We start from the raw sequence: 23,492 nt of genomic DNA, 5'->3' as shown, positions 1-23,492 counted from the left end.
CCTGTGTCTCTCAATTTTGGTATTCCCTTTCAATTTCCTAGTTCTAATACCAGTATACACGGTTTCCAATGTACTCAGATAAGATTACAGAGATAGTGTATATACAATCACAGGAAGGTGATACAAGAACATCATCAATAATAGAAGCTACAGATACACATGGGACGTTGAAAGTAGTTACAACTGTGATATAACAATCGTTTCCATAATATGGAGTTCATTTCACTTAGCATCATCTTATGTGTTCATAAGGGTATAGCTATTGGGCTTTTGTGAAGGTAGTAATTTTTCTGATGAATCCGAGAGGAGTAAATTGGAAACTTTCTGAAAATTTTTCACTAGTCTATATGCAATTAAAACCATGATAAAAACTTTAAAAAGTCTTTTGATTCATGGTATGAGGTAAGCTCCTAAGATGGAGGAAGTTGATTCTTGTCTTTATGGAGGATGTTGAAGGATCCAGGATTTCAGTGGAGTAAAGGATGGAGATGTGGAGATTGAGAGAACATTACAGTAAAACATTACAGTAAAAAGAACATTACAGGGGCTGGGGATATGCCCTAGTGGCGAGAGAGCTTGCTTCGTATACATGAGGCCCTAGGTTCGATTCCGCAGCACCACATATACAGAAAACGGCCAGAAGTGGCGCTGTGGCTCAAGTGGCAGAGTGCTAGCCTTGAGCAAAAAGAAGCCAGGGACAGTGCTCAGGCCCTGAGTCCAAGGCCCAGGACTGGCAAAAAAAAAAAAAAAGAACATTACAGTAAAAAGCACATCTTGAAGATGTGACAAAAATTATTGCAAATGCATTTTAAAACTTCAACTGATGATCAGTTGCCTCCAATGGAAGAGTAAACAAAATGGCTTCGTGAGTCAAGTGTGTTCCTGGTGAAGATGTTGTGAGCATTGATGAGAGACCACATTGATGATACGTCATAGACAAAAGCTGATAAAGTAGCAATAAACTTTAAAAGGATTCTCTTTGCTGTCAAACAACACTGCATGCTGCAGAGATAACTTTCATGAAAGGAAGAGACAGCTAGGTGCTGGTAGCTCATGCCTGCAATCCTACTCAAGAGGCTAAGATCTGAGAATTGAGGTTCAAAGCCAGCCCCAGAAGGAAAGTCTGTGAGACTCTTATCTCCATTTAACCACCAGAAAACCAGAAGTGGAACTGTGGTTCAAGTGGTAGAGTGCTAGCCTTGAGTTGAAGAGCTCAGGGACAGTGTCCAGGCCTAGAGTTCAAGCCCCATGACCACTATCACCAACACCACCACCAACATTAACAACAAAAAGAAAGAGACAGTGAATGCAATGACTCTTACACATTTTGTGTTTTAAGAAATCATCCCAGGCAGCTCAGCCTTTAGAAACTACTTTTCTACCAGTCAGTAGTCATCAGTATTAAATCCAGACCCTCCACAGACAAAAGATTCTGGTGCTTGTAAGCATTATTTTTAATCAAAAGTATTCCCTAATTAAAGTGGACTCATTACTTTTTAGGTTAAGTAAACTAAAAATAGTGTAGTCTAATTCACAGTGAATAGAATACAGTAGAGTCTATAGTTTGTATATGCAACAGGATACCAAAAAGCTCATGGGTCCCTGTTTTTGTGATGTTTGCTTTATTGTGGTGGGCTGATACCAAATCTGCAGAATCTCTAAAACATGCTTATCTAAAATCAACATTCATTTTTTGAAATTGCTGAAAAGGCCAAAGAATTAGAATGAAGAAAAAGATATATGTATACTTTGAATAGTTCTATGGAGTTTCATGTTTTCAGAATTATGTGTTAACCATCAAGCCTTACATAACTTGAGGTTTTATTACTGGAAATGTTGAAAAGGCATTTGGATAACCAAAGTCTCTCAGCACATGCCTTTTTCAAATGTTGTCAAAACACTTAGTCGTGTTCTAAGCAGGTTGAATTACTCAGAATGTACTGCTTCTTGACAAAGCAGTCTGCACACAGTGTAATCTAGCAGGAAAAAAATCAAAGATGTCAAGGACAGCCTAACTACAGTCATGTCAAACCACAGACTCAGCTCTGCAGGGGCATTTTATTTTCCTATGTGCTGTAATTGTACAAAAGAAGTTACCAAATACTAAAAGTTTCAAAGTGAAAAGAAAATCAGACTCTTATTTTTTAAAATAAGTAATAACTTTCATGTGAGGCATACAGCCAAGCACTAGTAAACAATTAAAATCAGATATTTGTCAAATCAAAATAGATACTACAAAATTTTTGGAGCAGAGATAATGTAGTTAGATCATAACCAATATTGCTTGATACCTTTCCTTTGAAAGGCAATTTAAATTCTCCCCTGGCAACAAATTACTATATGGTAACTTTAGGCATATATGCTGAAGAAGTGAAAAATGGGGGCTGGGGATATGGCCTAGTGGCAAGAGTGCTTGCCTCATATACATGAGGCCCTGGGTTCAATTCCCCAGCACCACATATACAGAAAATGGCCAGAAGGGGCGCTGTGGCTCAAGTGGCAGAGTGCTAGCCTTGAGCAAAAAGAAGCCAGGGACAGTGCTCAGGCCCTGAGTCCAAGCCCCAGGACTGGCCAAAAAAAAAAAAAAGTGAAAAATTATAGTCGAAGTATAAGTCACAAGATATCTGAGCAAAACCAAAACAATGAAAACCACCCTGTAGTCAACAAATATATAGGTTAAAGAAAAGCCAATAGTCTAGAGCTGTTTATTTATTAGTTGATGGATTGATTCTTTTTTTTTTTTTTTCTGTTCTGGGGCTTGAACTCAGGACCTGGACATTGTCCTTGAGCTTTTGTGCCCAGGGCTAATGCTTTGCCATGCAAGCCACAGCCCTACTGACAGCTGTATGGGATGTATGGTGGTTAATTGGAGATAATTGTCTCATAGATTTTCCTGCCCCGCCAAGGGCTTTGATCCTTTGATCACAGCATCCCCAGTAGCTAGGATTTCAGGCATGAGGCACCTACAAGAGCTATTTATTATATAGGTGAATAGTTAGGATCCCTGAGGCTCTAACTGTAGGTGAACAGGTGATAAGAAGCTTCTTTATCAAGACCTCAAAATTACTCAGACATGATAAAATATATTCTGTGAATTCTGAAAATGCTTATAAACATACAAGGTCATAGTTACTAAACTAGAAAGACAGCCAACAGACTAGAAAGACAGCGGTTGGAAGGAGGGGTTTGGGTTCGGCAGCGTGAGGAAGCAAATGGGGAAAATGAAGCTAGACCAATGTTCTATAGTGCCAAAAGCCAAGGTGGCATTTACTGGTGCACAACTGACAGATATAGACATGCGTCAGTGGAATAGAAAAAAAGTGCACACTGGAGGAGCTATTGGCAGAAATATATTGAATTAACAGTTTCTGGGAGGCAGAGAGCAAAAATATGGTGCTTAAATTTCCAAGATATGATGTGAAATGTGTTCTCAATAAGACATGCCAATGACTTAGAATCTATAGAACCAATTTTATTGATTCTCAGATTCTGTGTTTGTGGATTTAATGAGGTAACCTTTTTTTTTTTTTTGTAACCTCAATAGTATTTCTACGGTCATTTGCAGGCACAGAGTGAAAAAGAATTCTATTTGGACATAGTAAACACAAGAAAGCTGGGCTGTGCTTAATAGTAAACGAGTTACATAAGCTCTGTCTAGCTGTAATCCTGCTCAGTGTGAATGCAATGTTAACGAATCAATAAGTACATTAAGCAACACTCACATACACACACAAATACACACACAGAGCAGGTTACTGATTGGTTGATGGAGTTACTGTGACCTTGCACTCATGGGAATTTACCTACTTAGTATTTGCTAATTCAGCATTTGTAGTGACTGTAGAGCACAAACTTCCACAAATAATAAGAATCGATTGCATTTTTAAATCACCCATATGTACAGAGGCTATTCAAATAGAATTCCAACAGCTCTTGAAATATTTCTCCATTCTGTGTTTTATTCTGCACTAATAAATCATCTGCAAATTGACAGATCTAGATAAATATATGACTCATATTTTTCTTTAACCAGGGCCTGGCAATTGATAATAAGTTTTTCTGTCAGCTTCTTTCCTGAAATGAGTACAATATATTTTACTGTCTTTCCAAACAACTCAAACTTGAATAAATTTCATAACATTTAATTCAATTGCTATGGATCTGTCAGATGACGATCCATTAAAAATGACTTGCTAAATGAATCTTTAAACAGTATTTCAAAAATGTCTACTATTTTATCATCTGAGCCATAAATAGCAACATATGGAATGTGTATTTTCTGCATCTGGTTGGCATCTTTAGTACAAATAAATCCTTAAAATTCAGTTAGTATTACAACCATTTCCTTAATATTTCCTAAGCCTTTTGTTTTATTGGTCCAACTGTAGTTTTCCTATCAACATATCTAAGATAATACTTATAACAGCAGTTAGGAAATTCAGTAGCGACAACACTAAAGAACTAAGAACTCTATAGTATTTTCGTAGGAACTATGGAATAAAATGCATATGAACTAATTATTCTTTTGAGTCAGTCCCTCGAAAGACAGCTCACATAATGAAATAATGAAAGATATCACTATTGGAGCCAAAGGGTTCAACCCACAACCAAGCTCTTAATATTTAATGCAGACCTGTCTGAGAAATCTAGCAGTACAGCTATTAATCAATTTCACAGGCATTTAATAAGCCAAATAAGCTTAAGTGAAATATTTCTATGATTAAAAAGGTAGAAATGATTGAAGAATTGAAGAGAGGTCAGATGGAGACTAAATGCATTAAACTGTGACTGAGAAGCTCTAAGCTCATGTCCTTCCACATTTCTGACCTTCAGAAAGTGTGAAATCCAAAATGCATCTTTGCTGTTGTAAGTCATTACTGGGGGTGATTTGATATGTAGCAATATAAATTTGTTGCTACTTATCATTATTATTTGTGTTCAAAATCTTAAATGTTCTTGTTTGTCTTGTTCTTTGTGATTTGTCAGAAATAATTAAAATAATCTTTGTACTATAATTTTAGAATTTTGGAATATCAGGAAGATACTCTTTTGTAGGACATTACTTCCTGTATATCAGAAAACAATAACTGTGGAAAAACAGAAAATAAAACCTTAGGAAATGCCATTTCCCTTGAGTCTGAAGCCAGAAACTGAATTCAGTCAACATCACTTGTGGATGGTTCAGGTACCACTTCTCACAAGTAGCTGGACTTGCTGTTATGAGCCACAATACCTGACCTTTTATGGATTTAAGAGGTTAACTACACAGCTCTGAGACCAAGGTATAACTTGAAAAACTTTAGTCCAATTCAGTCTATTAGAGAATTTCTTTGTCTTTATTATTAACTACTACTTTTGTAAGTGTATGAAAGTAATACATTTAATGAAAGAGAAACAGTCAAATGAGGTTGAAACACTGTTAATCATTTTCTCTATCATAGAAAATATCAATCTGTCTATCTATCTATCTATCTATCTATCTATCTATCTATCTATCTATCTATCATCTATCTGGTTTCTTCTTTGTGGGACACTCATTGCACACTGATCAGACAGAAATTCTTGAAGAGTAAAAAAGAGTAGCACGTAGTTGTCAGGACCTCTGAGCAGTATTGAAAAGGTTTTAGAAATGAGATGAATCTAGTTATGAAAGGCACACCACAGGAGGAGTGAAGAGCATGGGGCTGCTGATTTCATTTGATTGCTTACTCAAGTAGCATGTGTTTACAGGGATGCCATAAACTACCACACTTATTTTATGGTTCAGAAAGGTTACTCTTTATTTTTTTGTCTTTGTTTTTGTTTTTGGTCAGTCCTGGGGCTGGAACTCAGGGCCTGAGCACTGTCCTTGGCTTCTTTTTGCTCAAGGCCAACACTCTACCACTTGAACCACAACACCTCTTTTGGTCTTTTCTATATATGTGGTGCTGAGGAATCAAACCCAGGGCTTCATGTATGTGAGGCAAGCAATCTACCACTAGGCCATATTCCTAACCTCAAGATTACTCATTAGATATTTCAAACATTTTAGGTGTTGAGATTGATTCTAAATCAGACCTAAGTCTGAAAATGAGGTTCAAGAAGTTTTGTAGGAGACGTGATAAGAAGGACATAGGTCAGAGTATTAATATCATATTATACATTATATATTACATATAACTATATGTAATATATAACAGAATACAGTAGCATATGATATATATTACATAGTGTTACATATAATGTTATATTACATATTATATAATTTATTATATTACATATAATACAATATATTATGCTTTAATGTATTAATAGATTATAATGTATATCATATGTCATATATTATATTATATAATATTACATATTGCATACTATGTTTAATAGTATATATTACATGTTTTATAGGTACTAATGTTTTATATATATATATATAAAACATTCATTGATATCACTAGGGGTCATTCAGTCATTTTCATTGTAATTACGGTGGTACAGTATGTAAGTTGTCCACAAGCAGTCATAAGGGCTAGAAGGTAGAGTTAGTTATGGGCTGAAGAAGCTAGTCTACTGTCAAAATGTTTTACTTTCATGAGTATGACCTATAATAGTAGTGGAAACTGGAGAAAGGGCATATTCTTTGGAAAGTGTTAAAGCAAAACTCATTAAGTACTAAAGAAGTTTTAGAAATGGAACCATGATATAACACAAGAACTCAGGTGCATCTGTGGACATTCAGGTATGGTTGTGAAACTGCTTGATAGCAGCACCTTTGGTGCTTATTAAATATTCTGGCTTATTAAATATTCTGTGACCAGCCAAGCAAAGGATAATTTATTTTACACCCAAATAATAATCTGATGTAATACATGAGAAAGTGTTTTAGAGATGATACTATTTAAGGTGTGGGTTTTAAACCGAATACATAAAGCATATTATTTGTGGGTCAAAGGAAAAGCACATATTAAGCACATGGTCACCAAAGATCGCAAAGGTCAATTAGTGGCTGCATGTATATTAAGGACAACCTTCAGACTTAAAAATAAGACCTTCAGGATATGAAGCAGATATTTGTACTGTTGATGATTGCTTATTGGTCATTGATGTTAGTGATTCTGAGCGTGATCATATTTTGCATACTTCCTTGTTATTGTATGGTGGGTTTCTAGCTATCACGAGAGGCATTATATAATCTCTCACTTCTTTTGCTCCTTTGCAATCATATACATGTATGGGTAGCACATGATATCATATTATCATAGGCCATATAAACAAATACCTAGACATCAACTCTAGGAATGATGTTTAAGTATTGTGTAGCATTTGTGCTGTTTTTATAGCAATGGGCACAAGTGGAGCATATTAACCTTCACAATTAGTAGTCATTTTCGTTCAACATTCAAGTAAAGACTGTAATTAGAACCAAAAGATGATGAATGAAAATGATGTTGCTTGATTAAAATTAGGATTTACTAAAATGAATGCTGACTTTGTTCTTTGTGAACTAATCAAGCTTGTCAAAGGCATGGTTGCCTTCTTTTCTTTAGAATTAGATACTGTGTACATGAAATAATAGGGTGGTTTCATTCTAAAATATCTCATTGGTCATTCAGAACACTAAAAAAGTTATACATCTCTAGAATATTAATTGATGATATTATTAGGGGCCATCCAGTCTTTTTCACTGTGATTATAGTAGTAAAGTGCTTAAGTTGTCCATAATCAGTCGTTAAGGGCTTGGAAGTGGAGTTAGTTCTAGACTTAAAAACCGAGTCTGCTGTCACAATCCATTACTTTCATTTAACATTACTGGTATGACCTATAATATTAGAGGTTCACAGGAAACTGTGGAGCAGGAACATATTCTTTGGAGAGCTTAATGTTCAGTATCTTTTTTCTTATTTATTGTCAAAGTGATGCACAGAGAGGTTACAGTTTCATATGTTAGGCCTTGGGTACATTTCTTGTACTGTTTGTTACCTCCTCCCTCATTCCCCCCCTCCCCCTCCCCCTTTCCCTCTCCTCCCATGAGTTGCTCATTTGGTTTACACCAAATGGTTTTGCAAGTATTGCTTTTGGAGTCATTTGTCTTTTTATCCTTTGCCTCTCAATTTTGATAATCCCTTTCACTTCCCTAGTTCTAATACCAGTATATACAGTACCCAGTGTACTCAGATAAGATACAGTGATAGTGCAGGTACAACCACAGGAAGGGGATACAGGAGGATCATCAACAATAAAAGCTATGGTTTCACATGGCATGTTGAAAGTAATTACAACAGTGATATAACAGTCGTTTCCATAACATGGAGTTCATTTCACTTAGCATCATCTTATGCATTCATAAGGGCATAGCTATTAGGCTCTTAATGTTCAGCATTTTTATGTGTAATGTGGGCTAAAAGTCAGAAGCAAAAGACAGGACTTTCGGAAGTATAGCTGTAAACTTTGATCCCAAGTTCTTAGTAGCCCACCGCATATCAAAATGCCTATACACAGTTTGTTCTTTTGAATTTTGTTCTCTTAGGAATGTATGTGCCAAAATCCTCAGCAGAAATATTAACCATCTCAAAATTTGGACATGCTACTTACTCTTTTTATCCAGATTGCAGAAATATGTCCATGGGGAAAGGAGAGAATGACCTGTTAAGAATTTAACAATTGGGTTTTCTAAATTTAGCATGCCTAAAAATAGAACATTTATCCAACAATGAAATTATGAAACAGGAAGTCATATTGCAAAAATGTAAAGAATATTGTAGAAGGAATGTCTGTGGAAGGTTAGATTACATGACATATACTTTTCTTGTACTTCAAAACATTTCATTACTTGCTTAATCTTCTTTGTATACATTTTTCTTGTACTTTTCTTTCTCCGTCAATGCAACATAGAATCCATGGTTCTGACTGAACTTGAATAGCAGTTAACAAGGGAAAGGAGCTACATAGTCTTGTACCACATCAAAACACTGGACTATATTAGTCTTTCTCTTATTCACTTGAAAAGAATTCTACTAGTTGTAAGGAAATTCTGTCCTCATACATCTTCTGGCTCTGACGTTCCAGAAATTATGAAACCTTAACATTAAGCCTGTGTGAGTGAATGACTCGTGATCACCTTAGAAATTAGTACAATGCACAATAAAGGCAGATATACATTTTCATTCACCCCAAAAAACAACAGTAGCATATATTATTTATATTTATTATGTATAATATATGACATGCAATACACACACACTCACATATATATATATATGGCAGCATAACAAAGTACTTCAAATTTTGCAATTCAGAACAACTTAAGACTGGCTTAACTAGGTGGTTGTGGCTAAGGCTGAATGATAGAATTGCACTGAAGCCTGGGCTGTATTGAGGAGGAGGCTGATCTCGGTGAGGGGTTCTACTTTTGAGAAAAATTACACATATGGCTGTTGATCCAAGGCCCCAGCTTCTCCTTTGATATTGGCTGGTAGCTTCTGTTTCATGCTTTTCCAGAATGCTGCCTATGACATGTCCCTAGAATGATCCAAAGAGAGAGCAGGTGTAGGAAGCCGCCAAGTCACAATGCTGTCACCTGGTTGCTGAAAACCTCTACCAGCCTTTGTACTTCATCATCTTCTTCATTAAGAGTACACCCACTAAGCAGGGTCCTACTCCCAGGAAGCGTCACCAGGCTTTCCCTCTTGAAGGGAGAATTGAGCTGGTGGACCTTTTGCCAGTAGGAAATGGCAGGCAACTGCATAAGAGCTTCTACCATGGTTGGAACAATGGTGTCCCATCTGAGATTCAGCTTCAAATTAATCTTCAATGAAACAAGAGGCGGATTCAACCTTCCCCAGGAATGAGATTGGCAACCTTATAAAAGCATGTTGGAGCCTGAGCTTTTCCGGTCTTCCCCTTTCTCCTTGTGGGGACACTGCATTTGTCCATGCTGGGGGGCTCAAAACAAGTCACTGCTTTCTCCCAGGCCCCAAAAGCTGTTCCCTTGACCTTGAGTGTGCGGGCATCCAGAACTATAGGGAGTTTGTTGTTGTTGTTTTTTTTATATATTATCTATTCTCAGGAATTTTGTTGTAATACAGACAAGCTAAGGATGCTAGAATTTAATGAATGCTTAGAATATTAAAGACTTATTTTTTTTTTCTTTTTGTGCTGTTCTAGGCCTTGAAATCAGGGCTTGGGTGCTGTCCCTGAACTTCTTTTGTTTAAGGCTAGCACTCTACCATTTGAGTCAGAGCTCCACTTCTGGCTTTTTTTGTTTGCTTGTTTTGTTTTTAATAGTAGTTTATTGGAGGTAAGAGTCTCAGGGGCTTTTCTGCCCTAGCTGACTTAGAATTGTGATCCTCAGATCCCAGGCTCCTGAATAGCTAAGATTGGTGTGAGCCACAAGTGACTGGCTAGCAACTATTTATATAAACTCAAAGCTGCTTCCTCATAACCTCATTTTCTACCTTAAATTTCTAACAAACACAGATGGTGCACCAAGTTGGGTTGTTCTTTGTTTCTATGGTTTCATTCCTTGCTTTGATTTAAGTATCAACTTGCCTTTATGTACTGATTTAACGACGGGTTTATGTTGTGATATTGTTCAATGAATTACATACTTTCTCTCTTCTTTTAATTAAAATTAGCAATTGGTGTACTACCTTTAGGAGTATTAACATTTTTTCCCCTTTCAAAAAAGACAACAGTTTTTCAAACACTTATTCACACTGAGCTACAACTTGTTGAGAGTCTAGGAACTCAAAAACTGAACCCCTGAAATTTGATATTTAATTGTAAAAGACCATGAATTCTCTTATTCTTATTATAATGATTAAAAAATAAGAATAAAGTTATGTATGTACATTGAATTCATCCTTGATGGGTGTAGTAAGACTAAAGATAACATTCCTTTGTCCCAGACCTTACAGATTCAAACAGAAATTTGTGATTTCACAGTATGTTCCATGGCAGATTAAATGATGCTACATGCCCATTAACTGCTAAAAGAACTTTTAAAGTAAAGGTTGTTAACAATGATAATTAGCCAAGAGTAAATCTATTTGTTATAACATTTAATTCAATTAGAGAAAATCATCTGTTTAATTCACTCCTTAGATATTCTCTAATAAATTTAGAAATCTTCTAAAGCTTTTAATGGGGCCAAATAATATAGAGAGGCAGAAAATACAACCTTCTGTCACCAAGAGGAGATAAGTACCTATAAAGTAAGCTCAAATATGTAATGTTACATCATCATTGTCCTGGCCATTAGTTATTGCTTGTTGAAATACGTTGTAAGTACTACTTTGCACACATTCAAGATTGTGTTTCTAGGGAACATGCAGGCTCACTTAAATCCAGTATTTCTATGCCAATAATCAACATGACATGTATCATCTGTCTGCACTAGATTAAATCTAGTATTAAATTCACTTAAGTCCAGTATTCATATGACAATAATCAACATAACATCTTATTGTCTATTTGCACTAGTCTGCCTCTAGATTCCCTATGAGTTTCATTGCCTCTTCTTTCTACCACAATTTATTTATCGTCTCTAAACCTTGTGTAGATGTCCAGAAACTATGCAGTCATAGATTATAAATTCGTAAGTAGTATGAGCAAATGCACTGTGTAAAGTACATTATGCAATAGTTACTTATACACTTTTGATTCTCCAAACTCCTGCAATTTTTGCTTCTTAAGGCACTAAGAATAGCAACATCAAGCCACAAAGTGTATATGACTCATGGCTCTAATTCTAACTGCCCAAGAGGGTGAAATTAGAAGGATTGTAGTTTGAGGCCAGCCCAAACAAAAAGTTTAGAAACGCCCTCCTTAACAAATAGCTAAGGCAGGGTGCCATGCCTCTGTCATCCCAGCTGTAAGTGGAAAGCAAAAGATAAAGAGCAATGCTGTCCAGACATGAACATGACTCTATCTCAAAATATCAGTATCAAAAAATGAGCTGACACATACATATATATGTTTATATACATATACACATATATGACGTAATATACTTAGGATTACAAAACACGGAAAACAAAAATTCTATTTATGCTAAAATGTATAGAACATACTGAATCAGTGGATTTATTAACTGCTTGAGCCTGATAAATTTGGTGATGAACTTGAATAAACTGCCAGTACTTTTTAAATTAGCAGTCAATCACTTGAGCCACAGCTCCATTCATGGCTTAAAAAATGGTTAACAATAGCTCAAGAGCTATGTACATAAGGCCACATAAGATGGCGCTAAGAGAAATGGATACCAAGAGATGGAAACAAGAGTTTTTCATTGTGGCTGTTGTTTTCAATGTACTATGCGGAGTTATTTCTTTTTTATTTTTTTCTTTTTATGCTTTATTCCTTTTGGTACTCTGGGTATTGTATATATGCTTATCTGAATTAGGGAAGGAAAGAGAAGCATCAAAATGGTGAGACAAAGAAAAAGGCTGAACAAAAGCAACAGCAATACTCACAAGACAATATGTTGGAAATGAACTGTACAACTTGCGGGGGGAATTGGAGGGGAGGGAAAGTGGGAGAAGAATGAGGGAAGGGGTAACAAGTTGGACAAGAAATGTACTCACTACCTTACCTATGAAACGGTAACCCCTCTGTACATCACCTTGACAATAAAATTAAATATAAAACATGATTAATTGGAGATAAGAGTTTCATGGACTTTTCCTGCCTGGGCTGGCTTTGAACTGTGAGCCTCTGACTCAGTCTCCACAGTAAGTAGGATGACTAACTTGAGATACTGGCATCTTACTCTGCCAATACTTTTGAATGCACCCTCCACATTTTTTTATTTGTATCTATAATATAGCAGCAGAATTCCAGTGGCTTCATATTCTCATGAATAATTTTTAATATCAATTCTTAAAATTTCAATCACTGTAATATGTCTTAGTGAAAGAAACCAGATTATGAAAGATTTCCAAGAAGAAGCCTGAGTAGCAGTTCTTTCTAGTTGGAAAGAGCACATTCTTTAATTTGGTCTCCATAAGCTATAGCTATTCTAGAAGGAATGAAGGCAATATTCAGTCACTGTGTACTTCCCCTTATTTTCCCATCTTTATCATTTTTACTTTCAACTGTCAAAAAACAAACAAACAAAAAACCCACAAAAGGATAAAAAATTCTCCCGCCACAGGATCTTGGCTAATCTGAAGACAGGCAAAGAAAAATTGACAGCAAAGACTTCGAATTATATACCTTTGGATTTTTAAAAATAAAGTATTACTCACAAAGGACAAATGAGAGAAAATAATCTGCTCATTAAGCAAATATTTCCTCAGTGTCTATGTTATAAAAAGACATCTGGCAAGTTTTCCTATGGCGCAGAATAGAATGTACTTTGGTGCAGGCCGGCGTAGGCAATTGCACAATCACCTCTAGTCCAAAGTGAATTGTGCATTGTGCTATGTGAGGCACGATTGTGGGGTTGTATCATTGTGCAGCAGAAACCCTAGCATCTGTTAGGGACCCTGGGAGAAATCTCAGTAACTATGAAGAAAACCAGCATGGCCCAGAAGAAGGCCTATTGGTCTCTGTGTTCATTTTGTTTCACTTTTTGCTATTGTTGTAAAATTAGAAATTTATGGTAGAACATTTTGGAAATTGAGGTGCTCACACCAAGAAAAAGAGTTAGCTGAAATTCCACATGCAAGTAAAATCCTAACCAAAATATGGTTTTCATTCACTTTCAGTTATCTTTGGCTTGCTTCATATATTTGGGGACATAGTTTGTATATATTTTTATACTCTGCCTTTTAATATTCACTATGTATTCACTTAAAGAAACAGGATATACTGGATCTTCAAAACAATTTTAGAGCCTTAATGCTAAGTGGTTATTCTAGCATTCTAAATACTCTAAACAGAGTCCATACAACCAACACATTTAGGTCATGTCTCGGGCTTTGCTGCCTACAGTCACATATTGAAATAAACATGGATCAAGAAAATATTGTACATATATACAATAGAATTTATTCATCCATTAGAAAGAATTATATTATACCATTTGTAAATAAATGGAAAGACCTAGAAAAAAATATGTTAAAAGAAGTCAGGTACAGAGAGACAGAGGATACATATTTTCCCTTTTGTGTAGATGTCAGATTTAGCTTAATTTATAAGTAAATATATTGGGTGGTATGAAGTGTATACAAAAATGCTAACTGAAATATGGAAGATTCAAGGGAGATCTCAAATAGTGTAATTCATTAGAAGTGGGAAAAATGAGAGAGAAAGGCAACAATAGTTGACAAGAAATGTACTCATTACCTTGCATATGTAACTGTAACCCCTCAGTACATCACTTTTAATAAAATTAAATTAAAAAAAGAAAAAACCCCAAATTAAAGGCCAGAAAAAAAAAACACACCAGAAAATGGGACTGGCCAGTAGTTGAGAAATTGGTATACAGTCTCTGATAAGTAAATATTTTATGGTAATCTCTAATAAGTAGTCATCTCTAATAAAGTACTTGGTCTGTAGGCTTTCATTTACTTCTAGTAGTTAAAATTCTGCATTTGTATTTTGGCTATATTTCTTTTCATGCTATTGTTAAGGTATATTCTAAAGGCCTTTTATGGAATATCTACATATGAGTAAATTTTGTGGTTTGCAATCATATGTTAAAAAATTTGTACTCAAAATACTGGATTATAACAGTCACTGATAGTTTCAGATGACAGAAAAGTGGAAGTGTTATCTTTTTAAAGTCAGGAACTTTCTTTTCAGAAACAATGACCCCGTAGAGCTTGCTGACAGAATTTTTTGTTTTAACGAAATGAGATACCTGTAGTTCACAACCTAGGGTATGAGTTCAGTATTCTATCATTAAGCTCAGGATAATGAAAATTTAAATATTTTTCTTCATCAGTAATTAATCTAATCCGAGAAATGATTTCACTGTATTAATAGAAAAATTAACTAAACTTGATCGTTCCTTTGTTAGCCATTGGGTTCCAAGTAATTAAATTTCATATAATTATTTTTCAATCTGCTTCCACTCTTTATAAAGCATCCGTTTCCCTCTTTTTTCTCCTTATTAGAATTACATAGCCTTTCACCTTAAATTGGAAGATTTAATGAAGCAATAATGAGACTTGCAAATTCAAGAGAATGCTTAACAATGTTATTTTCCAAGACATTTAGGATAAAGAGCTGTAATTGCCCATCATTTCCCCACCTCTTGGCTATCTGAAAGTTTCTCCTCAAATCTATTTTTTATTTCTAAACAAATGAATCAACTGCCAGCATTAGTACCTAAGGTGATTTCTTCAGTAAAGGTCAAGTGAGAAGAAATGGCTAAACCATAAAAGAAAATAACACATTGATGTGTTCCAAGGCTGGCCTTCTTATATACATTTCCTTTTTACAAACACTTTCAATGCAATTTAACTTTGCTGTATACTTAAAGAAAAGTTTTCTATGTTGCTGGCTCTAAACAAAATCAAATCCCAGTGTTCTCATTATTTAGGCCATATATGAAAATGAACTTGAGGCTAGAAATCATATTTTTCTTCATTTTTTCATTGTATCTGTTATTAATTTCTCATTGTGTTTAACCTTTTGGCTTTGTATGGAGAATAGAAGATAGGCCTTCCCCTAACACGATTGAGAGTTGTTCTCATTCATGATGCTGTAGGTCCATACTTGTCCTCTTCACCATTTGTCACTGGAAATGTTACACAATTCCTTAGGACTTGCCAACCCTCTTCACTTTGCTTCTATGTCTCCATTTCCTTCTCTCAGTCTTGCCTTTTCTTCTTCTTTCCAGTCCTTTCCATCAGAAAATCTTTCCTAATCTCACTTAAAATTTGTTGACCAAGCTTTTGACTGAATTGGAAGAATTTGATAGAAATGGGAAACTTTAATAAGGATTATAATAAGAAATAAGGAGAATCGTGGTGAAGTGTAAGAATCATGTTTCATATGGTAGCAGTAATGCATCGTGATTTCAATGCACTGGAACACACATTATCATTTAAAAATATAGGGTTGAGGAGCTACGGGTGTTGAGGCCGGGCCGCGGCTGGTGAGGCAGCAACAAGCCCGGGCCTTGCCGCCTTTTGCGCGTGCGCAGTCTTTGTTTTGGGCCTCTGATGGGCTTTGTAGAGATCCCTAGGGAAAGGGCGGGGCCTCCCTGCCTGAGAAAGAATTTATGACTTCTGGTGATCGTCAGAAACAGGAGGCACAGTTTCCCTACCACCCCACCCCCGGCCTCCTGTGCTTCCCACCCCTCCTGTCTCGGGCCAGGAAGAGGATCCAGCAGCAAATCAACTACGGCAAGAATACCAGCAGAATTGTCCTGCAAGTGGTCCTGCACAATCTAACACAAAGAAGAAAGCTGTCAAGGGCCATCATTCCAAGAGAAACACCACTGGGTATGGTCAATCAGCTAAGCGTACAGCCAAAGGGCACGCCTCCCCTGAGCCTGCCCTGCCTTCTTCGTGCAGCTCGAGAGCTTCCAAGGTGGAGAGTCTCACAGCTCCCAATAACACCGAGGATCTGAGGAGGCACTACCAATCCCTGATGCTTACCCTGCACTGCAGCAAGTTACAAAACCAACAGCTCTCCAGTGAGATCCACCAACTGAAGGAGGAAAAGAAACTCCTGCAGCATCAACAACAAAAAGAGAATTGGAGAAGAGCCCAAGAGAAAGAAGCAATGCAAACAGAACTGGAAGCCCACAAGATAACGATACAGATGTTGGTTGAAGAAGAACGCAATTTACACTGTGCCCTGGCCCACATGCAGCAAGTGTTTAATGAGAGAAAAAGGGAGCAGGAAGGTGTCACCAGCCGCCGGCAGGCTGCACCGCAGCAAGTTGCAGAGCAAGACATAGCCTTGTCCCCAGTCACCACCCAACAGGATGACACTCAAAAGAACAATCCACAGCTCATCCAAGACCAGAAACAGAGCAGGAGTGGTGATTTGGAGGAAATCAACAGCGAATTGCAAAGAAAGCTGCAAGTCCTCTGCACCCAGAATCTCAACATGCAAAACAGAATTCAGAAGCTTCAGCAAGCTGCAGAGGAGAGGGCAGTGCTCAAAAGGCAAGTGGACAACCTGAGAAGGCTGGTGATGGCCATGAGGTCAGAAAGGGACAACTTTGCCATATACCTGAGGAGGGAGAGGGCCATGTGCGAGGACATGATCCAGCAGCAATCCCAAGAGATGAAGCATCTTAGAGAGGAGAGAGAGCAAGGGCAGAGGCAGGTTTTGGAGCTGGAGGTCAACCTGGAGGAGGTTAGAAAACAACTGGCAGAGCTGCAGGCCCCTGCAGGACCAGCTCAGGCTGAGCAGCAGCTGCAGGCCCAGGCCTTGCAGATGCAGGAGGAGGTCAAGGACCTGAAGCAACAGCTTCACTTGCAGGGACAGGAAAACCACAGCCTCCGTCTCCAGAACCTGGAGCAACAGGAGCGGCTGTGTAGACTGGAACAGGCAGCCGAGGAACCCATTCCTAGGCCTGCCGAGGATTGGCACAAGATAACGGACACAGCGAGATGCACACATGTGCAAGACAGAGAGATCAAAGATCCGCTGGTCCAGCTGCAGGATGCTTTCCACCAGCTGAGCGGTGAGAAGGAGGAGCTCGCCAGCGCGCTGAGCTCAGAACAGCACCTGAAGAAACATCTGCAGGAGAAGCTGAAGCAGCAAGAGAACGATCTGCACAAGTGGAAAGAGGAGGCTGAGAGGGCGAACCACTTGGCTCAGGAGGGGCAGAAGCTGCCGGGCCAGTATCGGATCCAGCTGCAGAAACTCAGAGACACCTGCGATCGGCACACATTCTCCTATTGGAAGCTGAGGACAGAAAATGATGCCCTGCAGGAGCAGCTGCAGAGGCAGAACCAGCTGCTGGAGCAGCTGAAGCAGGAGCAAGGACAGAGCAAGTTGCTGGCCCAGATGGAAAGGGAACAGTTACAGGACACTCTCAAGTGCCTAGAAGCAGCAAGGCAACAGAAGGAGCAACTGCAGGCCCAGCCGAGTGGCCTGGCGTTCCCTCCAGAAGGCCAAGCAGTGAGTAACGGGGAAGAAAGGGGGGCGGAGGCAACCCCACTCGACGTGACCGTCCCTGACGATGTGGACAGCCCTCAAGACATCAGGGACTTTTACTAGAAAGCACTATCCGCTGCTGAATCTAAAAAGGAAAAACTCAGCCAGCAGCTGCAGGAGCAGCAGGCCCGCTGCAGGTGCCTGGCCAACCTGGGAGCCCAGTACCAGACCAAGCTGGATCAAGAGGCCCTCTCACCCAGGACGAGGACCCACGGCTTGTTTGGGAAGAGGAAGCAGGACACACAGGTGCTCAAGAGGGAGCTGCAACTCTGCTTCAGTCCCGACCTGCCTGACAAGGTGGACTTCCAGAGTGGAGTGGATGACCTGTAACAGCGATGCAGCCAGCTGTCAGAGCACATTACCGCCATCAAAAAGTCCATTGTTGCCTGCAAAGAGCAGATGGAAGATATGGAGACCCTGCTTCAGGAGAAAGATGAGCATGTCGACCTGCTGTCCCAGGAGAAGCAGCAGAAGAAGAAGGAGCTGCAGGAGCTGCTGTTGCGTCTTGCAGCCGAAGGCCTGGAGTGCCAGGACAAGATGCAGGCTGACACCGAGGCCCCTGCTGCTGACACCACTTCAGACTTGGCAGGCCCCATGAAGATTGAATGTAGCGAGGAGCACGACAGTCTTGAGGAAGTCCCACTGGATGACGACGTGGAACCTTCCACAGCAGGGGCTAGGGTTCAGTGCCCCCTAGAGGACTCCACCACACACTTTGGGGGCTTGCGTAATGAACGCCCCATCCCGTTCTGGTCCAGACTTTTGAATTTTGTTAAGCAATCATAGCAATGTAGAGGAATCCATTGTTCAAAGTCGGTACTTTTGCTGTATAGTCAAACCTACTCTACTGCGGGTGGTGTAAAATTATAGCACATGTAATAAGGTACAGTCTGTGAGAATTGATAATAAATGGCTCTTATGCTCATTTGTAAAATATATATATATATATATATATATATATATATATATATATATATATGGTTGATTTTCTCTCACCAAGCAAGCAGTACATCAACCATCATTCAAGCAAGCAAGTCAAAACCATACTATGCATTTCAGACAATGACAGAGCACTTGTATGGAAAGTATTTGCAGGTTGGAAGGAAGGATGCTCATAACTGTTAAAAGAAGTTTGTATTAGTAGAACTTTAAAAGGACATGAAGTCCATACTGGGAAATATAATTTATGGGATTTTCCTTGCTCAGAAATAGAAATGATAAGGAGAAATGAATAGCACTGTTGCTGTGATCAAATAGGCAAATGATAGTCACATCAGGAAAAACCACTTTAGGGTTTAGTATCATTCCTGAAGTTGTGATGAACTCGTTTCTTTTCCATATCTGTACACCACTTTCCCAAACACACCGCTGAGTAATTTTGTTTTATTTATTTTAATCATTACTGGGGTTTGAACTTAGAGTCTCATTAGGCTAATGCTCTCCGCTGTGGGGCCACTAAGCCTTTTTGATTTAGCTTATTTTTCAGATAAGATTTTGTACTTTTTTCATGGCTGGTCTGGGCACAAATCCCACTATCCATGCTTCACACATAGTAGGGATTACAGATGTACCCAGCTTGTTGAGATGGGGTGTTGATAATATTTTTCCCAAGACTGATCCTCTTCATCTTTGCCTTTTGAGTAGCTTGGATTATAGAAGTGTGCCACTGGGTCTGGCCTGTTTTGAACATCTTCACGACAGGAAATATGCATGTATTTTTCTTTCCTTTGCCTGAATTGAATTTTAATCTTACTTATAACAGCTGGAGTTTTGTTTATTCGGAATACAATCTAGTCGACATCTCTGGTGTGCTGGTACCTTCATAAAGCCATAGGTTTTACAGTGCAGTGTGCTTAAGTTGGTAAAGAGCTGAAAATATCTAGGATTCATGAGTTTTCTTAACTCTAGGACTCTTTAAAAGTTGGAGTACATGCATATTTATAATTGTAATCTACATTTTATATTTTAAACTTAAAAAAATAAATATAGTCTTTTTCTTGTGTGTGACAGGCCTGGGTCTTTTTTTTTTTTTTTTTTTTTTGTCAGTCCTGGGCCTTGGACTTAGGGCCTGAGCACTATCTCTGGCTTCTTTTTGCTCAAGGCTAGAACTCTGCCACTTGAGCCACAGTGCCCCTTCTGGTCGTTTTCTATATATGTGGTGCTGGGGAATCAAACCTAGGGAGGGCTTCATGTATATGAGGCAAGCGCTCTTGCCACTAGGCCATATTCCCAGCCCCTATATTTTGAACTTTTGTGTGTGTGTCAAATGACATAGGACTGAGGGTCAATTTTCTCCCACATTTCTGTTGTTATAGCACCCATTTATTAAACATGATATTTGAAGTGTTTAATTGCAGGTATGTTTAACTTTATTTTTATGCTTGCAGTTCTTAACAAACATTAAAAAAAAAGAAACCATTTGTTTCTGGTTTGTGTTTGCTAACCAGAGAGAATCAAGTAAAGTTCAAAGCCATCTTGACAATAGGAAGTATATTTTGCTTTTCAGCAGCAATGACCTCATTCTTAACTTGTAAATTCATTTCAAAGACCTCTGCTTCAGGCCTAGATTGATTCCAATGTGACAAACTGGGTAAGAAAACCCAGGCATCACTCAGAAGTGACCCCAGACTTTTATTTTTATTTTTTTTACAACTGTAAAGAGTTTCAATAATATGAGAAAAAATTCTAAAATATTATGTCAGGTATTTTCTCTCTCTGTCTCTCTGTCTCTCTGTCTCTCTGTCTCTGTCTCTGTCTCTGTCTCTCTCTCTCTCTCTCTCTCTCTCAGTCCTGAGGCTGGAACTCAAAGCCTGAGCACTGTCCCTGGCTTCTTTTTGCTCAAGGCTAGCACTCTACCACTTGAACCACAGCGCCACTTCTGGCTTTTTCTATATATGTGAGGTTGAGGAATTGAACTCAGGGTATAATATACAAGGCAAGCATTACCACTAGGCCATATTACAAGCCCCCATCAGGTACTTTTAATATATCCTTTGCTACTGAAAAAATGTTATGACTTTTTCCAATTTCCCATAACTTTTGAACTCTCTAGAGTGCTGTGTATTATGTACAATTGGCCATCCCATCTATGTGGGAGATGAGGAGTAGGCAAAAATTCTGTCAGAGCACCTCTAACATTGTGTGAAGCCCTGTCACCTCTCAAAACTTCTGCTAAAGGACTGGGCTTTACTACATACATGACATATATATGTATACATGTATATACACATGGGTATGTAGACATATATACATATATGTTTATACATATTCATAGGTATATATGTGATATATGTATGATATATAATATACATATATGTGGTGATTCCTTTAGCTATTTTGCCCTATTGTAGTCTTAGTTTTAATTCACACATTAAAAAATCACCAGATGTAAATGAACTGAACAACTCATGGGGGGGAAAGGGAAAGGGGGAGTGGGGAGGGGGAAATGAGGGAGGAGGTAACAAATGGTACAAGAAATGTATCCAGTGCCTAACGTATGAAACTGTAACCTCTCTGTACATCAGTTTGTCAATAAACATTTAAAAAATCACCAGAATGTCATAAGTTTAAAATTAGTGACTTCTTTTTGCAAATGAAGTCATAGGTTCTTAAGTGAAATTTCTTGTTAGAATATATTTACTGGAAAAAAAGAATGTATTACTCACAACATAAAATACAATTTTTTTGTCAGGAGGATTATATCTATTTTACATTTTAACTAATAAGATGTTGGGTGTTTATCATGTACATATGTACTTATAAATGTAATTTTACTTACGGAACAGAATGGGGAAATCATATTTTAAGATAATAAGAGTTATGGAGTCTAAATGACATCTTCTATATGACATATAGCCCTTAATATTTGAAATAATATTCAACTTAAAGTATTTACTACAATCTACTTCCTCTGACTACTATCAACATGTTTTTAAGGCTGTATAACATTCCACTGCATACACATACCACATTTTCTTTACATGGACAGCCACAGATGAATGTTTAGGTTGTTCTGTTTCTTGGCTGTTGGTGATAATGCTGGTAGCTCCTTCTTCTTAAAACAAGTTTTAAATATCCAGGTTCTTGTGGGCTTATGCATTCATTTCAAAGCTTTTTTTTTATCAATTTCATAATTTTGAATGTTATTTATCTACCCTGGAATGCTAATATTTGTATCTTCTGATCAGAACCACAGAGCTCCAGCTTAATCATATATGCAATCATTTACCTGGCTCTCAATTGGACATCTCAAAACCAGTCTTCTCAATCTTTACTCTTGCCTGCTCTCTCCTATCCACTTATCTTCTGATTTTTTTCCATTTTATCTAATGGGATTTCAACCATGCAATTGCTTATGCTCCAGATGAGGAATTGTCTTTGATGTCCTTCCTCCCTCATCTTCCTTATGGACCCTGCCCTGAAGTCTATCTATTGTACTGTAAATGTTCTGGAGTTTTAAGAAGTCACCTCCTCTACCTCTTCCCTGAGAGTAGGTTTGGGCTGTCACATTTTCTGTCAGTCTCTCTGCATTCTGGCCTCTTTCCAATCAATGCTCCATGTGGTAACAGAATGATTTTTTTCTTTATGTAGTGGAATGCACACCGTTAATATTTTTGGGTGACCCAGGGAGAATAATTCTGAAGCAAAGAAGAGAAAAGACATCTCACGATCTGCATCTCACGATTTGCCTGAGCAAATGGACTCCTGCAGGGTCCATAATGCCGGATAACCGATACATCTCTATTTTGCTCTAGAGGCCGCGTTCCTTCTGTTTATGCTTGGTTTTCTTCTCATTATCAATTCTGTATTACACTTTGACATGATTTCCATGAAATCTGTTTTTTTTTCCCCTCAGAGGCCACTTAGGTAATTTAAAAGATTTGTTTGCATATTAGTAAAGCATACAAATTACATGATGCGTGTTCAATGAAGAGGAGCGATGGGCAGTGTGTGTGGGGGGGCGGTCAGTGTGTTTCAGGGTAGGTAGGGAATAGATTTATGACACTGCATTTATTTAGCAGGGAGAACTGAGAACCCCCGTGCATGAAAGCTTCTTGGTATCTCTTGGTTTCCTACATCTGGATCTCTCTACCCTACTGATGGTTCCTCTACATCAGAGTTTCCAGAAATGCATAGAATTTGTGTCAGAGACTCTGTTCTGGTAATACAGCTGGACCCTGTGGTCCAGGATGCTTTGCACTTAAGTCACTGAATTCTTGTTAGATCAATGATTAGATTCCATCCCGTGGGCTACAGGAGTCGCCTTTGCCTTTCTTGTTCATTCTCCCTGATGAGATTTTATAAAGATGGACACCCAGATCCTGACAGACACATTTTTAATGAGGTAGGCATCATGGTGGTGTACACCTGTAATCTCAGCTCCTCAGGAGGCTGAGTTTAGAAGGATCACAGTTTGAGATCACACCTGGAAAAAAGTTAGTGAGATT

This window comes from Perognathus longimembris, chromosome 21 (assembly GCF_023159225.1).
Source record: "Perognathus longimembris pacificus isolate PPM17 chromosome 21, ASM2315922v1, whole genome shotgun sequence".
NCBI lineage: Eukaryota > Metazoa > Chordata > Mammalia > Rodentia > Heteromyidae > Perognathus > Perognathus longimembris.
This window is presented reverse-complemented; position numbering follows the sequence as displayed.